The sequence below is a fragment of the Aquarana catesbeiana genome, linkage group LG05 (assembly GCF_042186555.1).
Source record: "Aquarana catesbeiana isolate 2022-GZ linkage group LG05, ASM4218655v1, whole genome shotgun sequence".
Lineage (NCBI taxonomy): Eukaryota > Metazoa > Chordata > Amphibia > Anura > Ranidae > Aquarana > Aquarana catesbeiana.
Window position 1 is genome coordinate 575,599,272 of NC_133328.1, and position 20,620 is coordinate 575,619,891.

Below are 20,620 nucleotides of genomic sequence, written 5' to 3' on the forward strand. Positions count from 1 at the left end.
GCACGGCGCATGCGTTCGCTCGCGAGCACTGTGTATGCACGTCGGTGGCAGCGTGTTCCAGGTAACACTGCTCGTCACCAACACTGGTAAATAGCCATTGGCCGGCGGCTGTTTACCACGTGATCGGCTGTGATCCTTTCACAGCCGATCACTAAATGTAAACATAGAGCGGTAACAAGATGTTACCGGGTTCTCCTCCTCACACACCGATCGTGTGTGAGAAGGAGATTGAGGTAACATCTCGTTACCGCTTACAGTGTACACCATTTACACTGATTGCCCCCCCAATAAAGAGGACCTGTCACCACCCATCAAAGTACCTGTCACAGTCCATCAAAGTACCTGTCACCAGCTATCAAAGTACCTGTCACAGTTTATCTGAGTACCCGAGTACCTGTCACAGTCCATCTGAGTACCCAAGTACCTGTCACAGTTCATCTGAGTACCTGTCACAGTCCATCTGAGTACCTGTCACAGTCCATCTGAGTACCCAAGTACCTGTCACAGTTCATCTGAGTACCTGTCACAGTCCATCTGAGTACCTGCCACAGTCCATCTGAGTATCCGAGTACCTGTCACAGTTTATCTGAGTACCCAGGTACCTATCACTGTACATATGAGTACCTGTCACAGTTCATCTTAGTACCCGAGTACATGCCATAGTTCATCTGAGTACCTGAGTAACTGTCACAGTCCATCTGAGTACCTGAGTACCTGTCACAGTCCATCTTAGTACCCGAGTACCTGTCACAGTCCATCTGAGTACCCGAGTACCTGTCACAGTTCATCTGAGTACCCGAGTACCTGAGTACCTGTCATAGTCCATATGAGTACCAGAGTACCTGAGTACCTGTCACAGTTCATCTGAGTACCCGAGTACCTGTCACAGTTCATCTAAGTACCCGAGTACCTGTCACAGTTCATCTGAGTACCCAATAACCTGAGTACCTGTCGTGGTTCATCTGAGTACTGAGTACCTGTCACCGCCCTTCAGAGTACCCGAATACCAGTCACCAGCCCATCAGAGTACCCGAGTACCTATCTGTAGCCCATCAGAGTACCCGAGTACCTGTCACCAGCCCATCAGAGTACCCAAGTACCTGTCACCAGCCCATCAGAGTACCCGAATACCTGTCTGCAGCTCATCAAGTTACCCGAGTGCCTGTCTCTAGCCCATCCGAGTACCCGAGTACCTATCTGCAGCCCATCAGAGTACCCGAGTACCTATCTGCAGCCAATGCCTCATAGAATATATGTTGGGGTGTTTGCTTTCCAAAATGGGGTCATTTTGTGGGTAATTCCACTGTCCTGGTGCTCAAGGACCTTCAAAAGTGTGATAGGTAGGAATGAAATGAGATGTGTAATTTATGTTCCTAGAACACCTGAAGGTACTTCAATGTTGGGCCTTTGTATGTGGCCAGGCTGTGTAAAAGTCTTACATATGTGGTATCACCATACTCGGGAAGACTAGCAGAATGTGTTTTGGGGTGTATTTTTTGCTATATACATGCTATGTGTTATGTGAAATATCTAATAAATTGACTTTGTGTAAAAAAAATGCGTTTTCATTTTTTTTCCACATTTTCCAAAAACTTCTGGAAAAAAAATTAACCGTTCAAAAGACTCCTTATGCCTCATAGATTATACGTTGGGGTGTTTGCTTTCCAAAATGGGGTAATTTTGTGGGTAATTCCATTGTCCTGGTGCTCCAGGGTCTTCAAAAGTGTTTGTGGAAGGAGGTGGATGGAGGGCGCGTGATCAACCGCTTACATCAAAACATATTTGGTTTAATCATGTATAATGGAATACAAACAAATAAATATAACCATCTGAATAATACAAATAATACTTTCATAAAAACAGGTGACAAAATATACACTGAAAGGTTAAAATGGGGATATGCCCATGTAGAGGCAGATGTTTAAAAAAGGCTGACGCGTTTCGAGGGTGACCTCTTCATAAGAGCCTGAGAGAATGGGAACACAGTCTGTGTGAGCCAGTAGGCTGACATGTGTACATGAGGAGGAGTGGCTAGTAGGAGGGTATGTCCTGTGATGTATAGTTACTTATTCTGAGCTCCATAACAGAGGAGCACATGGTAAGTGTGCTACAGACTGGAGACGTATATGAAAAAATCACATTAAAAACAGTAAAAATAACTAATAGAAGGTACCATATAAATATAGAGACAAATTGATGATTGATTGGTGATAAACATTGAAGCAAAAAACATGAACTAATATATATGTATATATAAAGAAGCATAAAAATAGATAGATATATAAAAATACATAAATATAAAATTAGGCATAAAATGAAAGAAATAAATGGGTACATATGTATATAGGAAACCTGTGAGTGATGTTGGATACACAGAGAAACACTGAAGGACCATCTGCCTCTACATGGGCATATCCCCATTTTAACCTTTCAGTGTATATTTTGTCACCTGATTTTATGAAAGTATTATTTGTATTATTCAGATGGTTATATTTATTTGTTTGTATTCCATTATACATGATTAAACCAAATATGTTTTGATGTAAGCGGTTGATCACGCGCCCTCCATCCACCTCCTTCCACAAAGTCTTCTCCAGACCACCCCTGGTCAGCTGAGGCAGCGGGACACGCATTACCATCTCTTTCATACTTTTCACCATCTACAATACTATCCAAATTACGCAACAAACGCTCTCACAAGTGCAGGAGTAATTCTCAGCATATTATGTCTACTTTTTCCTTCAAAAGTGTAATAGGTGGTTGAGAAATGAGATGTGTCATTTATGCTCGTAGAATTCCTGAAGGTACTACTTCAATGTTGGGCCTTTGTATGTGGCCAGGCTGTGTAAAAGTCTCACACATGTGGTATCGCCATATTCGGGAAGAGTAGCAGAATGTATTTTGGGGTGTAATTTGTTGTATGCACATGCTGTATGTGAGAAATAACCTAATAATATGACAATTCTGTAAAAAAAAAAAAAACAAAAAAAAAATCCTTAACTTTGCAAAGAATTGTGGGAAAAAATTACAACGTAAAAAAACTCACCATGCTACTTACTTAATACCTTGGAATGTCTACTTTCTAAAAAGTGGTCATTTGGGGGGTATTTGTACTTTCCTGACTTGTTAGTGTCTCAAGAAATGAGATATACCTGATGTACTGAAGGCCTGATCAATTTTCAGTGATTGGCACCATAGTTTGTAGACTCTATAACTTTCACAAAGACCAAACAATATACACTAATTTGGGTTATTTTTACCAAAGCTATGTAGCAGTATAAATTTTGGCCAAAATATATGAAGAAAAATTACTAATTTGCAAAATTTTATGACAGAAACAAAGAAAAATGCCTTTTTTTTTCACCAAATTTACGTTTTTTTAATTTATAGCACAAAAAATAAAAACCCACTAGTGATTAAATACCATCAAAAGAAAGCTCTATTTGTGTGAAAAAAAGGGAAGCAAATTTCATATGGGTACAGTGTTGCACGACTGAGTAATTATCATTCAAAGTGTGAGAGTGCTGAAAGCTAAAAATTGGTCTGGGCAGGAAGGGGGTGTAAGTGCACTGCATTGAGCTGGTTAAAGCACCTGAACATATCAAGCAAAATTTTGGGGATTTGGTCACACCATATGGCCATACAGTGCTTAAGCCCTAATTAGTGTCCACCTCATTTATAGGAGGAGTCCTTTTAGTTCTCCCATATAGAGGAAAGCATTTCTCCTATGGTTGAGAAGCAGGATCTTTCATTCTATGAATAGTGTAGGACTCACTGATAATGGGGTACTTTGACGCAGTAGTGGGCTTAAGCACTGTATGGCCATACGGTGTGACCAAATCCACGTATTTTTGCTTGATATGTTCAGGTGCTTTAAATAGCCTTGCAGGATTTAAATGTAATTTTTGTATGTGTGCGCTGTAATCTTTTGTTCTGTTTGTATGGTCTTATAGCATCACCATCTTTAATGTAATGCATTTTTTAGGTTGTGCCCCCCAAGTCTTTGTTTGTTTACACTGCATAAAGAGACTATTATGCCCACACTGTGTGTGCATAATGTTAGTCTGCAATGTGTCAATGGATTTATGACTTCTTTTTTTTTTTTTTTTTAATAAGGCTGACAAAAAAAGGCAGATTTATTGATGTTATATTGAAAGAGGGAGATAAGAACAACATTATAGAGAATCCAAGTCTATTGCCTAGGGCACCATGGGGTATGAAAATCTAATTTGTGTTATAATAATATTGTTGACATAACTAGGGAATGTTCTTTTTTTCTTATTTGTTCATTATACCTTTATTATCTAAGGCCACAATAAATCTGATATGGCTGCATTCTAATAAAATATATTTTTAGACTTATCAATGATGCCATTTGCAGTTCTGAATTTATTATTGGTAAAACATCGCTACAAACGGTCAATCTTTAATTAATTAATGAATAGGTTGTATGCCTCATGCCACCTGGACAGATTTTGATTTATAATAGAGGTTCTAAAATAAGCTCTTCTGCTCGTATATATTTCTCCAAATTTTAGCTCAGGAGTGAAGGAGAAAAGATAGGGCCGGCTGGAGTCCTTTTGTAAATTCAAATGTGCATTGATCCTTTTTTTAATCCAAATAACGTCACCTAAGTACATGTTAAAGTGTATGTAAACCTTAAATCAAGTTTGTCTATGTTTGGCATCTTGCCACACTGTATACAACTTTCTTAAGAAAATCATTATTTGCTTAGAAGCCGCTACCCTGCAATTAGTGTCAGAGTTGGCAGCCTGTCACGTGAGCTTCTGTAATTGCTGACCAGAGGGCTGTCACATATCACCACTTAACTGCTAGTTGCTCCACTCAAGACGAGCCTAGAGGGCCTGAAAGATGGTCTAAGATTATTACAAAAAATAAATTGCACCATGTTTATGCATATGTGGAAAACGTTATCTCTTTTTAACAGAACAGCCTTCTGTGGGGTATGTTTCAAATTAACCTGGGAGAGTATGAAGCTCATTGGATCCTAGGCTTAGGCTGAATACTGGACCTCAACACTGAGTCTTGCCCTATTAACTGTTGAATGTCTTATTCTCTTATGGCCACTTCGGCTCTGCTAATTGAACTGAAAAGTGGTATGGGGCATAGCTCTTGAACAGTCTGGAGCTTAGTGTCCCCTTGGCCAAAGTTGAGGTTCAATGTACAGCATGGGCCTGGGATCCAAGAACTATAAAGCTTACAAATACTTGTAGGCATTACAAGGTGCCTAAACTTCACCAGTAATGTTAGTGTGAGTATGTTTTAGGTCAGTACATATATAATTAAAGCACAGATTTACTTTCCAAAACTTTTTCCTCTGCCCCCCTAACCTACTCTTTTTTTTTTGCATTCAGTATTTATTAAGAATTTTACCAATGTTTACAACAAAACAGGTGTGCAAAGATATTCAAAAGAAAATGTAATCAAAATAACGGAAACATGAGTAGGAAACAAATCCTAAGAGCCTGCTAAGTAACATCCCATTGGAACCAAACATCCATGAATAAAATGTGCAACCTTTGATAGCATAAATCTAAGAGTCATTTAATATGATAAACAAAACTGAAATTTGGTCCACAGTGGCAGTTAATATGCATGAAGCCAGAGTTCCTCAAATTGGAAAATATTGTCCCTCAGCTATTCTAAGCTGAATCCCTCAACAGATGACTCCTTACTACTTCCCAATGGTGGCGGGCTCCTGCAGTACTTACATCTTTGCTTTAGAAATTTTTTTGCTGCCTGCACCTCCAAAGTACTTTCCCATATGTTTGAATGCCATCTCATACTGTTGGAGTAAGGCGCATTCCAATATATTGGAAGTTACTGACTGTGGCCAGTGGCGAATAGCGTTCTGAACAGAGTATGTAAACATCGCAAGAGGCCATTGTCATTGGAAAGAGGTAAGTAGACACCAGGGAAAAGGGCATCGCTTAGGGCTAAAGGGCTAGAGTAGATGGCTGGGAAAAATTATTTACAACATGAACCTGTCTTCGAAGACAGATAGAATTTGCACCCCTTAACCCGTGGACTTTTAGCATTTCCTGAGTACCTTCCACTAGGTATGGTTTCAAAGGTATGATTGTGCTATCTGGAAAATTTAAGGGGGTCTGAATACTTTCCGTCCCCACTGTATAGATATAGATATATATATATATATATATATATACATATCTGTACAGTGGGGACGGAAAGTATTCAGACCCCCTTAAATTTTTCACTCTTTGTTATATTGCAGCCATTTGCTAAAATCATTTAAGTTCATTTTTTTTCCTCATTAACCGCTTGCTGACCGCCTCACTACGATATACGTCGGCAGAAGGGCTCATACAGGCAGAATCATGTACCTGTACGTTCCCCTTTAAGAGGTGGGCACGCGCGTCCATGGCAAGCTCCGTGAGTCGGATCGCGGGTCCCACGGACTTGATCGCCGCGGGGATACCCACGTTCGCCTCACGGGGAGGAAGAACGGGGAGATGCTAATGTAAACAAGCATCTCCCCGTTCTGCCTAGTGCCAGTGTCACTGATCTCTGCTCCCTGTCATCGGAGCAGAGATCAGTGAGGTGTCACACACAGCCATGCCCCTCACAGTTAGAAACACGCCCCTAGGACACACTTAACGCCTACACTGCCACCTAGTGGTTAACCCCTTCACTGCCAGTGTCATTTACACAGGAATCAGTGCATTTGTATAGCACTGATTGCTGTATAAATGACAATGGTCCCAAAAATGTGTCAAAAATGTCCGATGTGTCCGCCATAATGTCGCAGTCACGATAAAAATCGCAGATCGCCACCAAAAAAAAAAAATTATTAATAAAAATGCCATAAAACTAGTTTTGCGCAAACCGATCAATAATCGCTTATTGCAATTTTTTACCAAAATAATGTAGAAGAATATTTATTATAGCAAAAATTAAAAAATAATGTGTTTTTTTCAAAATTGTCGCTCTTTTTTTGTTTATAGCGCAAAAAAAAAAAACCCCAGGGGTGATCAAATACCACCAAAAGAAAGCTCTATTTGTGGGAAAAAAAGGACTTCAATTTTGTTTGGGAGCCTCGTCGCACGACCGCACAATTGTCAGTTAAAGCGACGCAGTGCCGAATTGCAAAAAGTGCTCTGGTCAGGAAGGGGGTAAATTCTTCCGGGGCTGAAGTGGTTAATGTACACACAGCACCCCATATTGACAGAAAAACACAGAATTGTTGACATTTTTGCAGATTTATTAAAACAGAAAAACTGAACTATCACATGGTCCTAAGTATTCAGACCCTTTGCTCAGTATTTAGTAGAAGCACTCTTTTGATCTAATACAGCCATGAGTCTTTTTGGGAAAGATGCAACAAGTTTTTCACACCTGGATTTGGGGATCCTCTGCCATTCCTCCTTGCAGATCCTCTCCAATTCTGTCAGGTTGGATGGTAAACATTGGTGGACAGCCATTTTTAGGTCTCTCCAGAGATGCTCAATTGGGTTTAAGTCAGGGCTCTGGCTGGGCCATTCAAGAACAGTCATGGAGTTGTTGTGAAGCCACTCCTTCGTTATTTTAGCTGTGTGCTTAGGGTCATTGTCTTGTTGGAAGGTAAACCCTCGGCCCAGTCTGAGGTCCTGAGCACTCTGGAGAAGGATATCCCTGCACTTGGCCGTATTCATCTTTCCCTCGATTTCAACCAGTCGTCCTGTTCCTGCAGCTGAAAACCCCCCCCACAGCATGATGCTGCCACCACCATGCTTCACTGTTGGGACTGTATTGGACCGGTGATGAGCAGTGCCTGGTTTTCTCCACACATACCGCTTAGAATTAAGGCCAAAAAGTTCTATCTTGGTCTCATCAGACCAGAGAATCTTATTTCTCACAATCTTGGAGTCCTTCAGGTGTCTTTTAGCAAACTCCATGCGGGCTTTCATGTGTCTTGCGCTGAGGAGAGGCGTTCGTCGGGCCAATCTGCCATAAAGCCCCGACTGGTGGAGGGCTGCAGTGATGGTTGACTTTCTACAACTTTCTCCCATCTCCCGACTGCATCTCTGGAGCTCAGCCACAGTGATCTTTGGGTTCTTCTTTACCTCTCTCACCAAGGCTCTGCTCCCCCGATAGCTCAGTTTGGCCGGACGGCCAGCTCTAGGAAGGGTTCTGGTCGTCCCAAATGTCTTCCATTTAAGGATTATGGAGGCCACTGTGTTCTTAGAAACCTTAAGTGCAGCAGAATTTTTTTTGTAACCTTGGCCAGATCTGTGCCTTGCCACAATTCTGTCTCTGAGCTCTTCAGGCAGTTCCTTTGACCTCATGATTCTCATTTGCTCTGACATGCACTGTGAGCTGTAAGGTCTTATATAGACAGGTGTGTGGCTTTCCTAATCAAGTCCAATCAGTATAATCAAACACAGCTGGACTCAAATGAAGGTGTAGAACCATCTCAAGGATGATCAGAAGAAATGGACAGCACCTGAGTTAAATATATGAGTGTCACAGCAAAGGGTCTGAATACTTAGGACCATGTGATATTTCAGTTTTTCTTTTTTAATAAATCTGCAAAAATGTCAACAATTCTGTGTTTTTCTGTCAATATGGAGTGCTATGTGTACATTAATGAGGAAAAAAAATGAACTTAAATGATTGTAGCAAATGGCTGCAATATACCATGTCAGAGAAACTTATTTAAATTAGGAGTTCTTAGGGAGTTAGAGAGAAACACAGAAACATTTAAATGACATGCTTTGCGTACATACAAGTAGGCTTTTTTAAAATTTATAATTAAGCCATGCCAATAGGAATATTGGGCAATAACCCATGGCCACCATTCAGATTGCAGTTTTTGTCATTTTAATGACTTCCAAGAAGTAAATTACAATGACTGCTACAGCTTATAACAGCTTACTATATGCGCTGTCATTTGCACAAAAAAAAAAAACAGACAATATATAGTTGCAGCCTATTACTTACTTTCCAGTCCATATTGTATAAATACATAGCACGACATATATCTATATGCAGCTGTAATAACCATTTAGGTATATCAAGTTTTTAACATCCATACAATATTTCGTAGGATTGCACATTGGGGCACACAAGTTAGCACAGCCTCACTCCTTAAGATGAATATTATCTTTTAATGTATAGATGGGAATAATCAGACAATGAAAACTCTGCTGCATGTGATATATATAGCTTTACATTGTACATACAGTACCATCATAGCCCCATGTGGCTAAAGACCTGATGAATAAAGTGTGCAGCAGTGTAGGGATGGAGAATTACCACAAGCAGCCTACTAAGCCAAGTTCATGAACTGCTAAGCAAAGGAAGTTGTGCTGCCAATTACCCAGGTGCTGATCCATGCACATTTTCAGGACTTCGGTGCTCTGTGCAGGGTTGGGCTCTCCTCCTAGACCATATCCCTTGGCTCTCAGTCCACACCAGCCCCTCAGGGTGCCCTCACGTGGTCTCCCTCTTAGGAGGATGTTGGGATCAGGCGATGACACACAATGAGATCCAAGGAAGCCCTGCAGCAGCCTCGCTGTACACTCTCCACAGGGGCCGCAGAGCAGGAGAACCCACCTGAAATTTCCAGCCAGTGGCGGCCCGGCGCTCTGCCTATCCAGCCTATAATGGCAGAAGAGGGATTTAACTCTTGGAGGCCTGCAGCTGTTACACCTTGGACTTGCGGCTCAGCAGACTTCGGCCCTCTAGATGTTGTGCCCGTGGCGACCGCACCAGCTGCCCACCCCCCCACGCTACGCCACTGTTCGCAGGTAGCAAATTTTGGCATTGACCAATAATGGCCTGCACAGCCTTTAATATTATTAAATGAAAAAAAGCCAGGAACTACCTTCATTTTTAACAAAAGCTAAAAAACAAGTTTTAGGTATATGCTAATTTGGATTATATCTGCATCATCACAGGTCATTGAACTTTCTGGAAACATTGCAGAATCTAGCACACTGTAACAATGACAGCTGTTAAATAGAATCTCACCTGCTATTCTGGGAGTGATAGACAGAACATTTCTACAACTGTTTGACTGTCCTCTGCAATGGGATATGAGACACTGTGAATTAGAGAAAATGTATTTGTAGCTAGGAAGCCTCAAATGTATTGCTTGAGCCTCTTGAAACTTTCTTGTATTGATGGAAAATTTGTGCTAGTTGTGGCCAGCTAAATGTGAATCTAGACTCAGGCAGCTTTATCTTTCACACAATACAAAACAGGTACGTTGTAGATGATATAACTTTTACAGTAGGCATTCTGTTTCTGCTCTTTTGCTTGGCCCCATTCTATCATCAATTCCATAGTGCTGTGTTGATGTGGCCACTATGTTAGTGCAGGTGCAGGACCAAACCGGGCAGCTCTATAGTCCCCCATGCCAGAGAAAATTTTAGGCATTCTTTCAGCTACTGCCCAGATATTTATAAGGATCTGGACTCTGAAAGCTGTGCCCAAAAAATACCACCAGAGGGCATGGGAATAGTTGCCAGCATTGTCTGTTGGCTGCTTGCTGTTTTTTTCCATTATGTTTAAATCCATGATTTGCAGTGTGTTATTCCACACTGTGTGGAGGCAGCTATCTTAGTAGAATCAAGGTTTTGCTTCCTCATGTCAGAGCTGCCTTCCTGAAAATTGATGATCTGGTGGCTGGCAGCAAAGAGGTGGATGTAGCACAGACTGACAGAATGAATGAAGCGGAAGCAGGGAGTTTCTTGCACTGTAGGTCCTCAGGTACAGATTCCTCTCCAAGGAGAACAGTGAGCAGCACAGTAATGACATTACTAAATCTTACTCCAAATTTTGTGAAACAGTCACAGGCAGCAGTGCCTTATATCTCACACTGCAGATAGACAGCTATGTGAGAGTGCCTAGGCACCCTTACAGTATATGTCAGAAATTGCACTGTAATTTTTCAGTAAAAAATAAAGACGGGGGTAGATTTTTCAAGTACTGCTTAATCATAATAAAAATTTCTAGATGTTCTCTATAAGATAGCAAATCTTTACTTTTTGAGTTCAGGTTCAGATAGATAGATATAGATAGCGAGTTTTAACAATACCCTCGTGGTTTATAATATTTGTACAGTAGCACCTCCTAGATAGGTGCTAGGATTAGTTAGGTTAGGTTTGTTGTAAAGGCAGAAGGTTTTTTATCTTAATGCATTCTATGCTCTAAAGAAAGAAGCATGTGTGCTGTTAACTGCTTCCTCTACAAGTCAAGTCCACAGTTTGCAAGGACTTTTGCTTTAGCTCTACATTCAACTGTTTCTGCTATAAAGTCCACAGTTTGCTACAAGCAAGGACTTCTGCTTCAACTTTTCAGAAAGGAGCTCACTGTCCTCAACCTGTACATAGTTTCTGTTTTTGGAGTATCTCACTCAATTCCCCCCCACCCTATCCAAGGTCTCCAAAAATAAAAACAATAAAAATAAAAACAACACCCCTAGATTGGCTATTGAGGAAAAGTGTGGGTGAGTTTGTGTGCTTGGCTGTGGGGCAATTCACTGGGGAAGAACCTGGGCAAAATTACAATGGCTCCTACGGGAGTAAGTGCTACATATGCATCACCGCTTCACTTACTGTCTAAACCAGCCTTTCTCAACCTTTTTACCCCAGAGGTACCTTTGAAATAATTTTCACGTCTCAGTGAAACGCTGAAAAATGTAACTAATCAGGTCAGTGGGAAAATTCCCCCCTTACAGTGGTGGTCAGTGAATAGAATGCCCCCCTTACAGTGGTATTCAAAACATCTACCTTGCCATAGTAGTCAGTGTGAAGAGTACCGGCTTGCATTGGTGGTCCATGGGAAAAATACCCTTTATACATTGGTGGTCAGAATGCCACCCTTGCAGACATTTAAAAGATTAATGGTGTCCTGCTGCTGTCTCTGTCAAGTGGCATTACATGGAACTATGCAAGAACCATCAGATGGGAAGTCAATTTGTTCCAGCTCAAGGAACCCCTAGCAACCCCTAGAGCAGGGGTCTCCAAACTTTCTAAAGAAAGGGCTGGTTTATTATCCTTTAGGGGGGCCGGACTGTGCCCAGTGGGGTTAAAAAATGCTCCATCTTTGGTATTGGGGAAGAAATAGTTGGTGTCAGTGGGAGGAATGGTACTTCAAAATTGGTTTTAGTGGAAGGAATAGTGCCACATCATTATTAATAGTGGGAGAAATAATCCCCCATCTTTGGTATCAGTTGCAGAAATTATGCCCCATTGTTGGTGGCAGTGGCTGGAATAATGCCTCAAGGGCCAGATAAAGGCAAGCAAAGGGCCTCATCTGGACCCAGGGACCACTGCCCTAGAGGAACCCTGGTTGAGAAACTATGGTCAAAACATTATCAACAGAAAATGGGAGAAGCATTTTCCATGTCTCAGTGCTGGTCATGTAGGAAGTAAAGAAGGTTCTTGCTGCCAGGCATCACTTGGATATATACAAACCGAGAGTATGGTTAGGGCATCATGAACACTGCAACCCGCTTTTCAGTAAGCAGCGTTCAGATCTATTTGACAGGCAGAAACCTCCAACCCACATCTTGTATTAGTATCAGTGGACGCCAAAGTAAGACCCCTGTGCAGCTACACAGTCTGTATGTGAAAATGTACATGTACAGTATAAATATTCATTCTGTGCAAAAGTTTTAGGCAGGTGTAAAAAAAATCCTGTCAATTAAGAATGCTTTCAGAACTAGAAGTGTTAAAAGTTAGATTTTATAAATTAACAAAATGGTAAGTAAATGTACAGAAGAGAAATCCAAATCAATCAATGTTTGATGCCGTGTCACCCCACTTTGCCTTCAAAACCACATCAATTCTTCTAGGTACACTTGCACACAGTTTTTGAAATAGCTCAGCAGGTAGGTTGTCACAAACATCTTGGAGAATTAACCACAGATCTTCCTTGGATGTAGGCTGCCTTAGATCCTTCTGTCTCTTCAGACTCCAAGATGCTGAGATCAAGGCTCTGTGGGGGAGAAAACAACACTTCCAGGACTCCTTGTTTTTCTTAATGCTGAAAATAGTTCTTAATGACATTGGCTGTATGTTTGTGGTCGTTGTCAGGAAAGGTTCCACCTGCTAGTGGCGCTGTCAGACATTTGGCATGCAGTATTGATGTCCACCAGCGGGTGTCTCCTGCCAATCTGGAACTGTCAGGGGAGCTTTCTCCTGCTGGTGGTACTATTTGATCCTGGGGCTGCAGTACTGATGTCCACCAGCGGGTGGTTCCTGGCAGTGTGGAGACGACATCATCTCCTGCGAACAGGCGTCACCCGAGCCTGATTGCAGGAGATGTGTATATATACCCGACAACACACACACATAGTTGCCTTGGTATCTTCCTTGCACCCTGACCTGAACCCGAGAGCTCTGATCCTGATCCTGTCTCTGTACCCGAACCCTGTACCCTGTACCTGAACCCTGTACTTGAACCTGTCACTAATGTGACCCTGTTACCCTTACCCTTGCCCTGCAGCCTTATCCATCCATCCTCTCCTTGTCCTGTTTGTTCCCTGTCCCCATCTGCTGACCTCCCGTTGATGACCCTGGCCTGGCTACGTTTATGATTACGGTATTTCCCATTTTATATATATATATATATATATATATATATATATATATATATATATATCTGTCTGATTATTGTTATTTGTGGGTCTCTGTCTGTGACTTGGTTGGTTGTGCAGTGTATTATATTGGAGGTGGTTGTGTTTATATTTTTCACTTATCTTAAATAAATCATATTATTTTCACTTATATACGTTTGGTTTCCTCTGTTGCTGTCCACACAATTCTGACCTCACCTGATACATGACAGTCGTTGTCTTGGAGCAGAATAAATTTGGGGCCAATCACACGCCTCTCTGATGGTATGGCATGATGGATAAATACCTGCTTTTATTTCTTAGCATTGAGGACACCATTGATCCTGACCAAATCTCCAACTCCATTTGTAGAAATGCAGCTCCAAAAAACCTCCACCATGTTTCACTGTTGCCTGCAGACATTTATTATTGTACCTATCTCAAGCCCTTCGGCAAACAAACTGCCTCCTGCTACAGCCAAATATTTAAAAATTTGACTCATCAGTCCAGAACACCAGCTGACATTTTTCTGCATCCCAGTTTCTATGTTTTTGTGCAAAGTTGAGTCGTTTAGCCTTGTTTCTACATCGGAGGTATGGCTTTTTGGGTCCCACTGGTTTCTGCCAGTTTTGTGCTGACGCCACTGCTGGACATCTTCTGCTGTCAAAGGGAAATAAGCACAATGTATTTTTCATCTGCTACATTAAGTTTCCTTGGCTGACCACTGCGTCTATGGTCCTCAGCATTGCCCGTTTCTTTGTGCTTCTTCAAAGGAGCTTGAATAGTACATCTGCCAGTCTGCTTTGAAATCTTTGCACGGGAGAGACTTTGATTATGCAGTAAAATTACCTTGTGTCTTGCTGCTGTGCTCAGTCTTGTCATGGTGTATGACCTGTGACATGAAACTGTCTTTTACAACCTCACCTTAGTAGCAGAGTTTGGCTAGTCCTCACCCAGTTTTAAGCCTCCTACACAGCTGTTTCTGTTTCAGTTGATAACCTACATATGAAATTAAATCCGCCCTCGGAGGAAGTCGAATGATGAAACTAGTCAGGGCTTGACCTCACGATGACCGGACGTGATCAGTGCGATCCACAGCCAGGAAGTGATACACCAGGAACCAAGCGGTGGACGCTGCTCCCTGTATTAACGTGAGTCACCCCTTCCTAGAGCTGTGAGGATTGCCTGTTGATTTGCCTACAATAACTTTTGAAGAAGCTGTGACTGATGAAGATGTATGGAAATATTTTTAATTAATAAAAGTGAGAAAACGGAATTATACTATTGGAAGTTTTCTTTATCCTGAGAACCAATGGATATGCTGTGATACTGTCCTTATCGCTGAGGAATTGGTTTATCAATCCATGCCTGATACATACAAGCCTCTGGTGAGTATAAACCCCGAAGGGGAGAGTGTTGCACAGATTGCTGTGGGGTGTCATTGATACAACATAGCAAGATTTCCATCTGCGGTTTCTGGGACTGTCTTCTCACATCATCTGTCAATTACTACTTATGTGTATGACAGACACATGAAAGCTGATCATAGAACTTTATAATAGTAGCGCTGCTATAATAATTACAGGCACTTGATTTGGTCTTCTGGTATTGTTATTATTGATAATTTTTATCTTGATAGATCATAGAACTTTATAATAGTAGCGCTGCTATAATAATTACAGGCACTTGATTTGGTCTTCTGGTATTGTTATTATTGTTAATTTTTATCTTGATATTTATGCTTTTGCATTTTAAGCGGCAGCTGTTTAGAATTATTATTATCACATGGTGATGATCTTTATGGTTTAAGTGTGGAAGATCTTTTTATTGTATAAAACATAACATATCTTTAGTGCTGAGATAGTGGAAGGGGGCCGTTTATTCACTGTATTTTTAAACTACATATGAAATTGATGATCATTTGCACCTTCTTTGTATAATTAGTTAATCATACACCTAACTCTAATCCTACAAAATCCTCGACTTTGTGCAAGTGTAATGCTGCGTACACACGAGCGGAATGTCCAACAGAAAAAGTCAGACGGAAGCTTTTCATTGTATATTCTGATCGTGTGTATGCCTCATCGGACTTATTTTTTAGAAAATTCTGACGGACCTAAAAATAGAACGTGTTCTAAATATTTCCAACGAAATCAATTCCTATCAGGAAAACCTCTCGTCTGTATGCTGTTCCAATGGACCAAAAAGGATGCATGCTCTGAAGCAAGTACAAGACGGAAGCTATTGGCTACTGGCTATTGAACTTCCTTTTTCTAGTCCCGTCGTACGTGTTGTACGACACTGCGTTCTGGACGGTCGGACTTTGGTGTGACCATGTGTAGGCAAGACCGCTTGAATGGAATTCCGTTGGAGTTCCATCGGAGAAACCTTCGGAGTTTATTCCGACGGCAAAACCGGTCATGTGTACCCGGCATTAGAATAGATGCTGGTTTGAAGCCAATGAAGTCACACCAAATATTGGTTTGATTTAGATTTTTCTATTTTTCTTTTTATTTCCATCTAGTTTTCTATATACTGTACACATTAATATGGTACAGCTAACAGCGGCCTCAGAAGAGAAGCAAGGTCAGTTTATTAAGTTTATACCCTATTGTTATATGTGTGCCCATGAAAAGCATCTATGATTTTCATTTTCTAGGGTGTTAGAGGTGGATATTCATTTTAAGTAAGCTTTAAAGTGTTGCATGGTTCAGATTTACTATTTAGCTAATGTTTGTTTTATTTGCCTTTCCTGAGCAGCAGAGAACATTTGCAGCTGCCGGTTCAGGAATAAAAGGAAGGGTTTTCCTGTTGCCATCTTGTGATTCATTGCCAGGGCTGGGAAGTCATCTAAACCTCATTACTTCTCACGGGTCATTTAGTGTGGAAGGCTCATGGGCTGTCGATGCTGCCGAGTTCACTTGTGGTTATTTCATTACCTATAAATGCCAGGGACATGGTTACTGGTCTGTTTCTTTAGTCAGGTGATACATTCATGTCTCTTCAGAGATGTAGGTTATGTTTGTTTATCATCACTATGATAATGGTGCTATGAGGTTAAAAAAAGACTAGTATTTAGTCTGAGGTTGTTAAAGCCCAATTCCGAGAAAATGTTTTTCAACACAGCAGGTGATGAAAAAAAGCAGCTGTGGCTGAAATACTCATCTCTTCTCAAGCATTATCACCCACAGTAATCTGTTTCCACAACTAGAGATTTACATCCTTCAAGTTTAAACACTGAGGACATCCCGTGGAGGTGTCACAACACCTGCCCACCACCAAGAGTTTGGAAAAGGACCCCACTCATCACATGACCAATCTGAAGATATCTGGAAAAGGAAAGTATGGTGCAATGCAATACTCACCATCTCCTCACTCCAGCACTACCTTTCATCATCCTCCAGTATTGTTCCTTTTATTGGTTGAAAGTAATTTAACTCACTTCCTGTGAACCCAGGGTGTCATGGACACATCTCCTGGGTGTTTGTGACCACATCGGCCTGGACTAACAGTACAGTGCTGTAAAGTGCTGAAAACCCACAGTCTGATGCACAATCTGATAACTGTCAAAAACGATGCATACTTATGTCAGCAATCATTTCGGTTTGTAAAGTGCACATTCAGTGCGATCACATTATTACCAAAAGTATTGGGACACCCGCCTTTATAAGTAAAAAATTAACTTTGATAGCATTACAAAATTTAGTCCATATTGTTTAATATTGAGTTGGTCCACCCTCTGCAGCTTTAACAGCTTCAACTCTTCTGGGAAGGCTGTCCACAAGGTTTAGGAGTGTGTCTATTGGAATGTTTGACCATTCTTCCAGAAGCACATTTGTGAGGTCAGGCACTGATGTTGGGATGAAGGCCTGGCTCCACTTTAATTAATCCCAAAGGTGTTCTATCAGACTGAGGCCAGTCAAGTTCCTCCACCCCAAACTCGCTCATCCATGTCTTTATGGACTTTGCTTTGTGCACTGGTGTGCAGTCATGTTGGAACAGGGAAGGCCAACCCCAAACTGTTCCCACAAAGTTGGGAGCATGAAATTGTCCAAAATGTCTTGTTATGCTGATGCCTCAAGAGTTCCCTTCACTGGAACTAAGGAGCCAAGCTCAGCCCCTGAAAAACAACCCCACATTATAATCCCCCCTCCACCAAATGATTTGGACCAGTGCACAAAGCAAGGTCCATAAAGACATGGATGAGTGAGTTTGGGGTGGAGGAACTTGACTGGCCTGCACAGAGTCCTGACCACAACCCGATAGAACACCTTTGGGATGATTTAGAGCACAGACTGTGAGCCAGGTCTTCTCTCCAACATCAGTGCCTGACCTCACAAATGCGCTTCTGGAAGAATGGTCAAACATTCCCATAGACAAAAGCCTAAACCTTGTGGACAACCTTCCCAGAAGAGTTGAAGCTGTAATAGCTGCAAAGGGTGGGCCAACTCAATATTGAACCCTATGGATGAAGACTGGGATGCCATTAAAGTTCATGTGCGTGGAAAGGCAGGCATCCCAATACTTATGTTAATATAGTGTACGGTATCTCACAAAAGTTAGTACACCCTTCACATTTTTGTCAATATTTTATTATATCTTTTCATGTGACAACACTGAAGAAATGACACTTTGCTACAATGTAAAGTAGTGAGTGTACAGCTTGTATAACAGTGTAAATTTGCTGTCCCCTCAAAATAACTCAACACACAGCCATTAATGTCTAAACCGCTGGCAACAAAAGTGAGTACACCCCTAAGTGAAAATGTCCAAATTGGGCCCAAAGTGTCAATATTTTGTTTGGCCACCATTATTTTCTAGCACTGCCATAACCCTCTTGGGCATGGAGTTCACCAGAGCTTCACAGGTTGCCACTGGAGTCCTCTTCCACTCCTCCATAACGACATCACAGAGCTGGTGGATGTTAGAGACCTTGCGCTCCTCCACCTTCCATTTGAGGATGCCCCACAAATTCTCAATTGGGTTTAGGTCTGGAGACATGCTTGGCCAGTCCATCGCCTTTACCCTCAGCTTCTTTAGAAAGGCAGTAGTAGTCTTGTAGGTGGGGTCATTATCATATTGGAATACTGCCCTGCGTCCCAATCTCTGAAGGGATGGGATCATGCCCTGCTTCAGTATGTCACAGTACATGTTGGCATTCATGGTTTCCTCATGCAGCCCTAGACCAAGACACTCCCACCACCATGACAGACTGTAGGCAAGACACACTTGTCTTTGTATTCCTCACCTGGTTGCCGCCACACACGCTTGACACCATCTGAACCAAATAAGTTTATCTTGGTCTCATCAGACCACAGGACATGGTTCCAGTAATCTGTGTCCTTAGCCTGCTTGTTTTCAGCAAATTGTTTGCAGGCTTTCTTGTGCATCATCTTTGGAAGAGGCTTCCTTCTTGGACGACAGCCATGCAGACCAATTTGATGCAGTGTGGAGCATATGGTCTGAGCACTGACAGGCTGACCCCCCCACCCCTTCAACCTTTGCAGCAATGCTGGCAGCACTCATATGTCTATTTACCAAAGACAACCTCTGGATATGACACTGAGCACATGCACTCTACTTCTTTGCTCAACCATGGCAAAGCCTGTTCTGAGTGGAACCTGTCCTGTTAAACCGTTGTATGGTCTTGGCCACCGTGCTGCAGGTCAGTTTCAGGCCCTTGGCAATCTTCTTATAGCTTGGCCATCGTTATGTAGAGCAACAATTCTTTTTTTCAGATCCTCAGAGAGTTCTTTACCATGAGGTGCCATGTTGAACTTCCAGTGACCAGTATGAGAGAGGGAGAACGATAACACCAATTTTAACACACCTGCTCCCCATTCACACCTGAGACCTTGTAACACTAACGAGTCACATGACATGGGCTAATTGGGCCCAATTTGGACATTTTTACTTAGGGGTGCACTCACTTTTGTTGCCAGCGGTTTAGACATTAATGGCTGTGTGTTGAGTTATTTTGAGGGGACAGCAAATTTACACTGTTATACAAGCTGTACACTCACTACTTTACATTGTAGCAAAGTGTCATTTCTTCAGTGTTGTCACATGAAAAGATATAATGAAATATTTACAAAAATGTGAGGGGTGTACTCACTTTTGTGAGATACTGTATATGTTGTATACAAGTGTTTTAGGAACAGGGTTTTAATTCATTAATAAACAAAAGGACAAAGTAAATAAATCCAAGCAACCAAAGAGAAAATGTCCTGATCATTCTAGGTGAAATAAGACTGCTGTTTTGGTTGGCATTTGGACATTGCCATTGTGCTTTTCTCTGCTTTTATAAAAAAAAGCCCAGGACTTGTTAATAAATGGAAACTTGTTGTGACCTAAGGTCAGTGAAGCCGAGATGTCTATGAGAGTTAAGCTTTTTTTCTGGTTTAGATCTGCTCTGCTATAACATGAAGAGATTTTAAATCTATTCAAGTATGATTGAATATTAAGGAATTCCATAAGCAGTACAGTTTTTTGGGGGTTTTTTTTGTTAATTGCTTTGCTTTTAAATTCTATAACCAGATGGAATGCAAAAAGAGCTTAGTGGAGTTCCTAATAGCTAAACACCAGACAAACACCAATAAATCCAGTTATATATTTATAAAATAAATAAAACATGTCTTTTTTTAAATATAACTGTTATAAATACAGAATTTGTTTATTGCAACCATATACGGTAGCACTCAGACTGGGAGAGAGAGGGACACTATTTGGGGCCAATTAGGTGTGATGCATAAATATATTCTGACAAGGAATATGCTGATACAAGGGGAAATCACAGAGATTACCTTATCACTTTGCTGCTCCCCCTTACAGCCAAATCATAGGCTGGAGGCAGGGGAGTGACTTTAAAAAGTCAGGTCACCAGGCTGGCGGACAAGCTGGATGAACAAAACAAAACCAAATCCTTTGGCAGATAAAAAAGCTTCCATGTGATGTATTTAGCTGTTTGCCTAAGGTTAATTTTTAAAGAAGGTTTATCATTATAATTTTATTTTACAATTCTGTAGTACTCTTTCC